Below are 13,136 nucleotides of genomic sequence, written 5' to 3' on the forward strand. Positions count from 1 at the left end.
TTTGGTAAAGGGAGCAGCCCTAATATGTAGGGTTTTATCCACAACCACCACATATATACAAGTCACAACTACGACCTAATTAATCAATTGAGATTGCAAGCAATGCAACAATATAATATTAATTAATTAATTAATAATACAAATTTGATAGAGGAAAACTACAAAAGCAAAAGCATGTGACACTATATCCATTAATCAGAGGATACTATTGAAAAAGGTTTTCATATTATTATTATATATGTATAATAAATTAATAATGTATGTATCTGTGGTCCTTTCTCCTTTGCCCTTCCATTTGGTCTGCCTAATATGTCATTGTTTGTCAACCAAAGACAGAGAAACCACCCAAAGCTAAAGACAAAAAGAGAGCATCCCTCAACTGATTCCACCAACCTGCCCCTTTTTTTTTTTTTTAAGGATAGATCTATCTTAAAATTAATTAAAATGATTGGAGGTTTATTATCTCAATTTTAGAAATAAAAAATTTAAGGTTACTCTTTTCAATAAGTAGATTTTCCAAAATTTAGAAGTGTGTTTAGTTTGAATTTTTATTTTTAAAATTTTAAGAAAAATTAAAGTAAAAACAAAAACAATATTTAATTATTTTTACAGTTTTTCGTTTTTTTATATATAAAATTTTTAAAATAAAAATACTAAACTAAAAACGCAAATCAAACCCACTATAAATTTGTGTTTTCCCTATTTTTACAAGAAACGAAATTGTATATCACTGGTCTAACAATTTTTTTATTATAAATTTATACATTATTTTGCACATAATTAATAATTAGCAGACAGTATTAAATTGTGATTATGTTGGTGTAGGGACGAAGTGGTAGCAAAAGCACATGCGGGAACAGTATCTTTAATACTACTTGTTTAGAATTAGTATTAACCAAATCCTGATTAACTCATAAATAATCAATCCTCATCCCAAAATGTTTTGAAGATTTTTTTTTCTCGAGTTTTATTTTCATTGTATTGTAGATGTACAAATATTTTACATGAAAGTGTTATCACATACATACACAGAAATAACTAATAACTTATACACCTTAAAAAACCCACTTTATTTATACTAATAGATAAATAATAGACATCATTTTTATTTTTTATTAAATATGTACAATAATAAAAGAATGGAGTTAATATGGTTACTATTTCGTTTTCAATCCTCTTTGTCCTCTTCATATATAAATATAACAGATACATATAGTAGATAATAAAAACTAATTAAAATTTAACGTAAAAGAATTTAATACTAGTGCATTAGTGCATATAAATAAATAAACAACTATATTAAATATATACCAACTATATCTATTTATGTAAAAATATATAATGATTAATTTTAGTAGTTAATATTTTTTATAAATAAAATTAAACTCTTCTTATATATTTATGTTGAGAGACTTTGAAGATTTTTAGTATTTGAAAAAGTATAAAAACTATTTTTTAGTTGGTTAACATTAGTTAATATTTTTTAATTTTAAAAATTTAACTCTTTTAGAGAATTTAATTTTTTAAAATTTATGATTAAAAATCAAAATTAAATATTAATTACTTAAAATATAAAATTTAAAATAAATAAAATAATCTATTTAAAAAAAATTAAACTAATATCTATTAGAAAGAAAGAATTGATTCTCTAACATTAATCTTTTACTTGGCTTGGTTTGGAGGAAGACCGTGATGTACGGTTGCTGATGAATAATAGCTAGTAAAAATGTTCCTTAGGTAGCGGTTGTTTTGAAGGTTGAGATACTGAGACTCAATATTATGTTTGTTGGGTTAGAGACTAGTGTATTAAAATTTTTGTCTCTGTTCTCAAAATTTTAGTATTTCAGTACCTCCAACAAGTAGGGACACAGAGACTGAAATTTTTAGAGACGGATACTGAAATTTTAATAACATTTCATACCTAAAATACTCTCATTTCAATTAATTAATTCTAATTTTATCCTTTGTATAAATTAAATTAGAACTTCATTCTTGTTTAAATTTCTGTCTCCTATTTTACACCAAACATAATACTGAAATTTATTTCAGTCTCTGTCTTTAAGTTTTTGTTTCTCAGTATCAATCTTTCAGTTTTTGTCTCTTTACCAAACACTACCTTAATTTTCATTGGACAGCATAAAAAAGCTTTATCATAAAATGTTTTCAAAAAGTACTTTGGAAATTCCTAATCCTGTAATTGATAAGTCAAACTAAAATTATGTTATTGTTCACTTGTTTAATTTTATCAACTTTCACTGGACAAGTAAATTATAAATATTTTAAGGATTTATCTAAGAACATATGTTAAAATAATAAAATAATAAAATTATTAAAATATAAAAATTTAAATTTTTAATATACTTATTTTATATTTATTAAATAAAAATATTTTAATTTTTTTTACTAATAATAAATTTAGTATGTGCCCTTAAATATTAGCTAAACCCATGTTTTATTTAGATCAATAATAATTTGGATTACATAATCGCTATATCAAATTTGACATGTAAGAAATCATATCAGAGTAATGCACCAAATGTCAACAGAGAAGTAACATAAAAGTGAATCATCGTCATTGGTTTTCATATTTCATTTATGCCGATTAACTGAATTATGATCTTTTTCTATTTCTAAAGAATTGTTATTAAAGAACAAAACTTTTCTATTTGTTTGTTTGAAAGTAATATAATGGGTGCATGTAGGGGCACAGATACCCTTTTCTTTCACATGATTAAAATGTCTCTAATTTAATTGTTCATACTTCATAATATTATAAGGCCGATTTAAGAAAATTTATAATTTTTTATTGATAAAAGAAATGTTTTTAATTGACATTTCAAATGAAAGATGAACTAAAAGATAAGTTATATATATTATATACCAAATTTATTACATGAAAAAATAATGCTTACAACCTAATCAAATAAATTTAATAACAAAATTAAATCTATGATTAATAAAGATACATTTAAATTTAAATCCTAATAAATATAATATAATATCCTAACTAACTTTATTCTTTAATACTATCCGAATCTTATCTGACAACCAGTTTTTCAAACTCGACTTTGATTAAATGTACCTTGCATGTATAGTTGAAAAATCTCTAACATACATTCTCAAGAGAAAAAGATTACTTATCCGTACAAAGCCAAATATTTTAGCTAGGGTAATAAGTAGTTAACTTACATATATGATATATATGAGATTATTTGCTTACAGTTTTAAAAGAAATATAAATTCAATTAGGAAAACAATTTAATTTTCAGTTAATATCACTTATATCTTTTAATTTTGATTTTTAAACTCTAAAAAATAAAATTCATATTAATATTAACTAATTAAAAATTAATTTTCTATACATTATTCAAAAAGTATACATCATAAATAATATACATCTATTTTATGTATGGTATCTACTTCATGACGTCATTGAAATAAGTCTGATCTACATACATGTATATGGATACACATATTGTTGAATAAACTATGATAGATATAATAATCACTTCACATGTGGCAATAATGGATCAAAAGTAAATGCATAATAGATTATATTTTCTAATTACATGAGATATATGATTATAATAAGTTTAACGTACATGAATGAATTAATTAAGGAGAAAGATGGTGCGTGGTCCCCTTGGAAAGAAGGTATGATATGATGATTAAGAAATATAAACCCTACAACTAACATAGTGATGAGATAAGAGAGAAAAAAAAAAAGGAGCAGCAAGTCAGTGTCAATAGCTGTAAGCAAGAAGGACCAATAAACCCACCATTAAATACTCTCTCTACTTCTCTGATCCTCTCTTATGGCACAGTAAAGAAGAATACCATAGAAGAGAAAGAGATAGAGATCGTGTATATATGCATGTGTCTTTCATTTTCTTAATTTACTCCAAATAAACATGCTTTGTTCTTCTGTCACTTCCTATATATGTTCCTAGCTAGCTATATTTTATTACTCATCAAGCTTCCGTTCTTCTCATCTTCTATCTATGTTGGTTTGAGAGGTTGAAGCTGCCAGCATGATCTGGTAATTTACCAAACTCGCTCTAGATCGCCTTATCATTAATTAAAAGCAAGAAAAAAAGAAACAATTTCATCATCTATATATTATTTTTCTAAATTTTTAATTAATTTTTTTTGTTATTAAATATTTCTATATTTTTAGTAGTACTAGATCGTTTAGATTCAAACTTATTGGCAGTATATATATATATATATATATATATATATATATATATATATATATATATATATATATATAGAGCAAGTTTCAATTTCATGGGGCTTGGTTTCTTGAACTAAAGATCCATTAATTAATTATATATAGGAAAGAAACAAAGAGGGTAATTTTGAGTTTTTAGATTATGGTTCCATATCAGGTCATCTAGCAGCTTCAATCACTCAATCACCAACAGATTTTTTTATTTATACTTTAATTTCTTCGCTACTCATCATCATTGTCATCGTCATCACCAACTATGGGACTATTGTTTCAGCTACAATTTCAATTTCAGGTACGACCTCTAATTTAGAGAATTTCCAATTCTTTGTTCCGTACAACAACTTTCTTTTAAATCCCTTGTAAATTATTCATTGTTTTTCTCTTTAATATTTATCTTCCACGCTATACTAATCATTATCCACTTTTTCCCATATTCATATTCACGCGTGTTATTTGTAATACAAATACTACATCTCTCTGTAATAAAATTTTTAGATAATTTATAAATAATAATGTGTTGGGTACAATAGAAAATCAATTTAAATAGTTTAAAATTATTTTATTTAATATTTATTAATTATTTTTAAAATATTTGTATAATTTTAAATATAATAAATATATAATTACAGATATTATGTGTATAAAATTTTAGATGTTATATTATATAAGATAATTTTAGATATTATTTTTTTAATATTATCGATTTATAAATGTAAGATATTTTTTATTTAATGAATTTATTTTTAGAATTGAATTAAATTTATTTAATCTTAATTCTAATAATTTAATATTGTTAGGTCACCCATTAAATGTTCATATTTGAGACAAGTAGTAATTATTTTATAAGTAGAGGATATTTTTTATTTTTTAAATTAAATTTTATAAAAGAAATATTATGAGACTATTAAAATTTATTGTTTTTAATCATTATTTAGTTAATAATTTAATTTTTTTAATCCAATTTAATTTTTTAGTAAATCTAATAACATATTTTATGTCATAATTTTAAATACTGAGATAGCTAATTGGTGATAAATAATAAATTTTAATAGTTTTTTAGTAATTCTTTTTTTAGAATTGAGTTATTCTTTTTAATTTCAATTCTAATAATTTGTTACAAAGTGTATATATTGATATAAGACAAAGTGTATATATATGTAATAGTGAAGTGCAATATGTTATCTTATCTATATGTGCAAATATATGTGGTTTATTTCATTTCTATGAACAATTAGAATTATTCATATATATGGTGTGTTTTTTTTTAAAATAAAACAAAATGGTAGCCATTAGTGTCATAATTTGAATAACCGTTGTCTCACTTTTTTGAGATGCGTTTTATGAGAGAAGATGATGTTATAGGGACAAAGAGGGGAACGGCTGAAATTTTGTTAGTTTGTTAAGCAAAGACAAGTGTGGATCTGTTGATATGTATGTATATCAGTATAGCTGTGTATGTATGTATTATTATTATGTGTGGTCCAGCATTGGAAACATATAAAACACACACAGAACACGATGTGATTATGGAGAATTCGTTTTATTCAGCATCTGCATGCTAATGCTATATATGTACCTACAAACATCTATCTCTGGGGGTAGCAGATATAGGCATATAGCTTCACCGACTCATCAAGAAATTCAAGTGCCCTCGAGTATGAGGGAATCCGGAATCCACTATTATTAATTGTCATTTATTTTGCTTCTCTTCTTACAAAGATTTATGCTACATCTATATTAAAATTAATTATTAATATAAATATATATTAAAATATAAATATACATAAAAAATAAAATAAATTATGTATATATTTATATACAAATATATTAATAATTAATTTTAATAAATAATTTTAATATATAAATAATATTTTTATTTTATAAATATTATTTATATTTATTCAATTTCCAAATTTTGTGCTGGCAAGTCGTCATCCATCAGTCCCGAGCCCAAAGTTAATTAGTTAAAGATGAAGTAATAAACATGAAGTAAATTTAGGGATTAAGAGTTCCATTTAATGAATTAGACCGTGGACCAATTTGAGTGAAAAACTCGCATAATGTCACCTTTAAGTCAATTATCTATTAAAGTGCCACCTCATCACATTACCATTCATGCATGTTGGCACTCCAGCGGTTAGATAGAAGTACTCATAGAGATTAACATGATTCACTAAAAAAAATTTATAGATATCATTTTGATGAAAAAAGTTTTAGAAACCAGTTATTCAATTTAATTATTAAATTTTAGAAATTAAGTTAGGTATTTACTCGTCTTAGTTTACAATTGCATGTGTATGTAGCATGTTCAGCTAATTAATTAGTGTGTATCTAGATTCGCGTTTGTCAAATGAAAGTAATTTTATAAAATTAATTTTAGATAAAAATAAATTTATATTAACATGATTTATGTTTGATCATTTTATATTAAAATTAATTTTAATAAAATAAATATTATTTGAATAATATTAATTAAAATCACTTTTAGATAAATAATTATTAAAAAGTACATAATATTAAATTATAAAATTATTTTTTTATGCATGTTTAATTTTTTTTATATTTTTTAGTATATTTTTTATATAATATATTTTTTAGTACTCTTAATACTCTTTTTTAATATGTTATAATTTGTTACTATTATTATTATTATTATTATTATTATTATTATTATTATTATTATTATTTATCGTTAATTTTTTTATTTAATTTACTTTATTTAATGTGATGAATAAATTATATTATAAAAATATACAAGGTCAAACAAAAAATTAAAATATAAATAATAAATAATAAAAAAACTCATATAAAAAAAATAATAAAAATTTTATAAATAAAACAATAACATATATACAGAATAAAATTTATAAAAAAATAAATATTTAGAATTAATGGCCGAATGCCGATTTAATAAAATGAAGAATCTAAAAATGGTTACTTTTTGAAAAATATAGTTATTAACTAAGGGTTTGAAATATGACTAAAATTTGGATGATGTTTTTATCTAAAAAAAGGAAATGGAAGGGGGAGGGAATGTTCAAATTAAGTCTTTGGTAGAATAAAATCATCAATAATGTAACGTATTGCTTTTTCGTGTGAGTGTTAAGTGCAAATTAATTATACAAAAAAAATTGGATGATAAGAAAAAGTGAATGAACTAATAATTAACTTAGATTACCTTAAGACACCAAAAAAAAAAACTTAGATTACCTTGGTATGGTTCATAATAGATGATCAAATGATAGTGTACATGCTACTAACATATATTGCATACTTGTAACTGTTAAAGGATCTAATCCAATTACTAATTTTCATGCATTACATCCCACCTGTTATTAGAAACTCTTAACTATTAGCCTTTGCTTTTTATACAACAATAATGTAGTTATGTAAGTAATATATATCACTTCACTTGGGACAAATCCAAAATGGCAAAATAATCAAGGAGTGGGAATATATGATGTGTTGATGAGAATATCACAAAAATGTTCATTGACCGAATGCATATGAAAGTGGTTGATACTACAATGACAATTTTGGGAATCATTGTGAGTGAAAGAGTATTCTTGAGTTTAGAAACTGTATTTTTTTTTAAAATAGTCAAAAAAATTATATTTTTTCTCTTATAATTATATGAAAATTCTTCTTAGAAAACTTAGAAGTATCATGAATGTAGCTATTTTGCAGTTATATGACATGTATAGAATCGAGTTATAAAAATAAAAGAATATTTGAAAAAAAGAATATCATTACCTGATATAAGTGTCAAACTATATTCAATATTTTTTACTATGATTAGTTAATATCATATTTATATTATTAAAATTTAAAATTTAATATTTATAATTCTAGAATAATATATAAAATAATAGAAAAAAAGAAGAAATATAAATGAAATTTTGAATTATTTGCATAGGTGAACTGTGAACCTACATAATTTTGTTATAAGAGAGAGTTTTATATCCTGAGTCGTAATTTTATTATTCGAGACAATAATAATAAGACTGTGACTCATGTAAACACTTACCAAATTTTTTTCACCAAATTTTTTTCATGGATGTTATAACGCACCAACTTAAAAAAATACTTATATAAAATTCTATTTTAAAATAAATATTAATTTAAAATTGAATTGACGACAAGAAAAAGAACATACACTAAAGATACTAGTGTCATTTATAGAAAATACTATGGGATTGGAAAAATTTTAAGATGGTACCGTGGATTTATACTCTTACTGAAATATAAGTTGTGAAATATTAATACATTGTTATCATTGAATCAAAAATTTATTTTTGATTTGTTTTGTGTTTCTTTACATGTCTGTGTTATAAGATCTTAAACCTATTTTTTCTTCCACTCTTGTTGGAAAGTGTTATTCTATATACAGAAAATAAAGACGATTTTAGATATATAATAAAAGCATAGTTGAGTGGCTTAAGAGAAATTAGAAGATTAATTGAGAATAATTTATTTTAAGATTCGTATATAGAATATAATGTGTGTTTGGATTAAAGTTTGTAAATAAGAATTTGCATAAAATTGATTTTATAAAATTGATTTTGGTTAAAATGAGTTGGTTTTAACGGGATTTATATTTGATAACTTTATATCAAAATAGATTAAAGTAAATGTTGTTTAGATTATATTGTTCAAAATCACTTTTAAGTAAAAATTTACTAAAAATAACCTAAATTTAAATAATTATTTTATATTATTTTTTATTTTAATTTAAATATTTAAATAAATTTTATCAATCAATTTTATAATAAAAATTAATATTAAAATAAAAATTAATATTAATTATTAAATTAAAAATAACATATAAAAATTAACAAAATATATTTTATATCAAAAACAAAAATAATATATGAATAATATATCAAAATATACTTTATTAAATTATATTATTATAATTTTTTTAGTATTCTCAATACTCTTTTATTTAATACTATTTTAAACTATAAATTTTAATTATTTATGATTTTATTCTTAGTTATAATTAGTTTTTTATTTATTTTATTCTTTTCAATGGAATCAATAATTTATATTATAATAAAATTATAATAATAAACTAATATACAATAACTACACTTACAAATCTTAACAGAGCAAAAGAAAAAAAAATTTTATACAAAATAAAAAATAAAAGTTTTATAAAAAAATATAATTATATATTTAAAAATTTTGAGTACTAAACAGACTATAAAAAGAAAAATAAATAATAGAATTAATAAGAAAAAAATAAATTTAATCCTAGCGTGATTTTTTAAACCCTACAATTTTTAATTTTCTGTAAATCGTATGTTGAAAATATAAAATTATTTTGGCATTTAAAATATAAAAAAAATATCCAAACCTAAAAAAAAATATTTGATGTATTCAAACATATTTTTCTTTTTTCTAAGACTAAACCAAACACATGGCAGTAGTCACATAAATAGATTAAACTATTAAAGAGGATTGTACAATACTTTATATTTTAATAGCATGTTAATAATATGAATTTTGTATTTTGATCTTTATAGCTGTTAATTATAGGTCTGTTTTAATGATAATACGAAAAGAGATGGATTAATAATTATTAAATATAATTTTATTTTATTTTTTTTTAACGAGTGAAACTGTAACGAACAATCTAAAATAAATAAAAATACTATCTTAAAAGAATGGAATTTACAAGTCACTTTTATTTTTATACCGTAAACTATCAAAATTTTTTTTAAAATTTTAATAGTTTCCGTCATCATCTTCTTGGATTTTTGGGTGACAAATATTAGACCATCTTTAGTAAAAAATTTATACCAATTTTTATTTATGATTCATCTATTATAAAAAGTAACTCTATACTCATAAACAGTAAATAAAAATTTAAAGTATTTCTCTCCTCCATTAGGAAGAATAATTTTAGTTCCTATTGTGACATCATTTAATTAATTAATTAATTAAAGTAATTAAAATTAACATAATTGCTATTTTTTTACAATAATATTTTTTAAATTTATAAATTCAAAAACAATTCATTGTTAAAAAATATTAATATTAAAAAATAATATATAAAAATAATACACATTATATAATTCGAGATTACATTAATTTGTAAAAATATTTTAATATAGAAAAACATAGTTAAGTTATATAGTTAACGATAAGTATTGTGAAATTGCTATATGTGTTCAATCAGGTCCTCTTTCAACTGTCTATATTGCTGTCTATTTCGAAATTAGGCATTTCTTTGGAGAAATTGATAGTATGGTGCAAAATCTTCCTCTCTCTCAGCTGAGGTTGTGATAAGCCATTTTTGACAACTTCATATTCTAAGCCTTGAGAAAAATTTCCTGCATAAGTGTCTCTTTCATCCTCAACAATCATATTATGCAATATAATACAAGCTCGCATTATGTTTGCAAGTTTCTTCTTTTCTCAAAAGCACGCTGGACTACGTATAATTGCGAAGCGTGCTTGCAACACTCCGAATGCTCACTCTACATCTTTTCTGTGCGCTTCTTGGTATTGTGCAAATAACTTGCGTTTCTCCCCTTGTGATTTTGAGATTGATTTGACAAATATGACCCGTTCAGGATAAATACCATATGCTAAATAGTATCCCATAGTATAGTTATTACTATTAATAGTATAGTTTACCTCCGAAGCACGGTCATTTAGAACATCATTGAACATTAGTGAACAATCTAACACGTTGACATCATTATTTGAACCAGAAACTCCAAAAAACGCATGTCATATCCAAAGGTCTAGAGATACTACAACCTCAAGTACTATGGTTGTAACTCCACGATAACCACTCATGTACATACCTTTTCACGTCTTTTGACAATTTTTTCATTGCCAATGCATGCAGTCAATGCTACCCAACATGTGCAAGGAAAGTCACGACCTTCCACCATTTGTGGCAGGCGTCGTACATCATTTGAATTTGATTTTTGCAAGTATTCATCCTCGAACACCGAAATGACACCTTCAACAAATTTTTTCAAGCATTCAATTGTAGTGGTGTCGCCTATGCGCACATAATCATCAACGGCATCAGCAGCTACGCCATATGCTAACATCCGTATCGCAACAGTGCATTTTTGGAGTGGTGACAAGCCACTTCTCCCAGTTGTATTGACCTTTTGTTGAAAATACAGATAGGCATTTGAGAGAGTATCTACTATCTGAAGGAATAAATGTCTTCTCATTCAAAATTTCCACTGAAAAATGTCAGCATTATACATCGGCTCATCTGCAAAGTAATCTTGTAAAAGCGATCATGTCCTACTTTTCAATCTCTGTTGATCCATCTACGAGGAGTTGGGATAGAGATTCTATCAATATCTTCATCTTCTGAATCATCGAATGAACATTCATCGATCCAACTATCTATGAGTGTGTTATCCCGCCGTCTTTTTTTACCATACAAAGCCTCATTAAACATATTATCAAAATTTCTAGCCATAGCTTGAGGTTCTTTTTAGTATTCTTTTGAGGCGAGAAGCCAGATTTGGAATGGAGTTGCTGAATTGTTGATAGTTGATATTTATAAGTGTTTGCGCAACCAGTAGATATTTCTCAACGGCTAGTTTTGCAACGGCTACTTAACGGCTAGTTTTTTCTTATCTAAGTTTAAAACGGCTAGTTTTGCAACGACTACTTAACGGCTAGTTTTTTCTTGTCTAAGTCTAAAACGGCTAGTTTTGCAATGGTCACTTTCATAAACAATAACGGCACAATAATATTGACTAATTTAAAAAGTTACATCAGAAATGAATAAAATAGAGCACACCACATACTAGTAATACGCAATAAAAATAAAAACATACTACTTAAGTCTACGAATACAAGGAACCATTAAGTAAACCACTTATTGATTACTTTCTCGCATATAATCTCATGAAGAGCTCGTCGTTTTTCACTCATTGTAGACGTGTCAGCATTAAGTATTTGCGTATCCATTTCTCTTTTTCTTTTCTTAGCCATCCTTTCCATATTCCTTTTCTTTGCATTTATCTCCATTTCTTTAATATACTTCTGAGTTTGTAATTTTTTTTCTTTCATCGTCGCTTGAACCTGTAACTCCTTTTCTTTGATTGCCACCATCTTTTCTCTATGTTCCCTCTCCTCTTCTCTTTCTTTTTTCCTATCCATTAGTTCATTTTCTCTAACATTTTTAATGTCTTCCATAAGAGATAGTTTCTTAGCAATCGATGATTTCTTTTCGCTAAGATCTTCAGATATTTGTGCTTTTTCTTACCCTTTCTCTTGCTCTTCTTTGATCCTTGTGGGTGAATGGGAGAGTCCACACCGATTTTGTCACACAACGGTATTTCTGGATTTGATGATGATGAGTATGCTCTAGTTGCACTAATTTTGGTTCTCTTTGAGCTTCTGCTCTGTGTAGGTAGTTGGTTTCTCTATTTTTGCTCCAAACAAAACATATTCCAATGCCTCTCAAAAGTAAATTTTTGACCATAATATGTGGAATAAAGTTTATAAGCCAACTCCTTTATATCATCAGCATTTGAACCACTCCTTATGTTTCGACTAGCATGATCGTAGTAACCAGCAAATTGTGCAACTACCTTGTTGATCTTATACCATCGTTTCTTACATGCAACTGTCCCCCTCCCCTTTATGTCAGAGCCGAATTCCGCACAATAACTGTGAATTTGACTCCAAAATGTTTCACCCTTTTAGTCGGTACCAACTATAGAGTCGGTTAAAATATTCAACCATGTACTCATCAACATCTCATCCTCTCCACATTGCTAGTGTTAAATACTATCTTGTTAATGATTTTCAATGTCATATTCATTGAGGTCGATAGCATCTAATCCACAAGAGTTGGCAAAATTTGAATATTGTAAATTTGGACTACATTGTATCGGAGTCTGAGGAGATG

At 24.8% G+C, this 13,136-nt stretch overlaps 1 long non-coding RNA gene across 2 annotated transcripts; it reads left to right on the forward strand.

Moving 5' to 3' along the window:
• The first annotated feature begins 3,734 nt into the window (after positions 1-3,734).
• LOC140184428 (uncharacterized) lies at positions 3,735-5,480 on the forward strand. 2 transcript variants are annotated; one of them, XR_011881068.1, is made up of 2 exons: positions 3,735-4,039; positions 4,392-5,480. It is a non-coding gene; the product is annotated as an uncharacterized lncRNA (long non-coding RNA). The 2 variants fall into 2 exon arrangements; XR_011881069.1 differs by having other exon boundaries at positions 3,811-4,039; positions 4,374-4,754.
• The last annotated feature ends 7,656 nt before the right edge of the window (positions 5,481-13,136 follow it).

This window comes from Arachis hypogaea, chromosome 4 (assembly GCF_003086295.3).
Source record: "Arachis hypogaea cultivar Tifrunner chromosome 4, arahy.Tifrunner.gnm2.J5K5, whole genome shotgun sequence".
Taxonomy (NCBI): domain Eukaryota; kingdom Viridiplantae; phylum Streptophyta; class Magnoliopsida; order Fabales; family Fabaceae; genus Arachis; species Arachis hypogaea.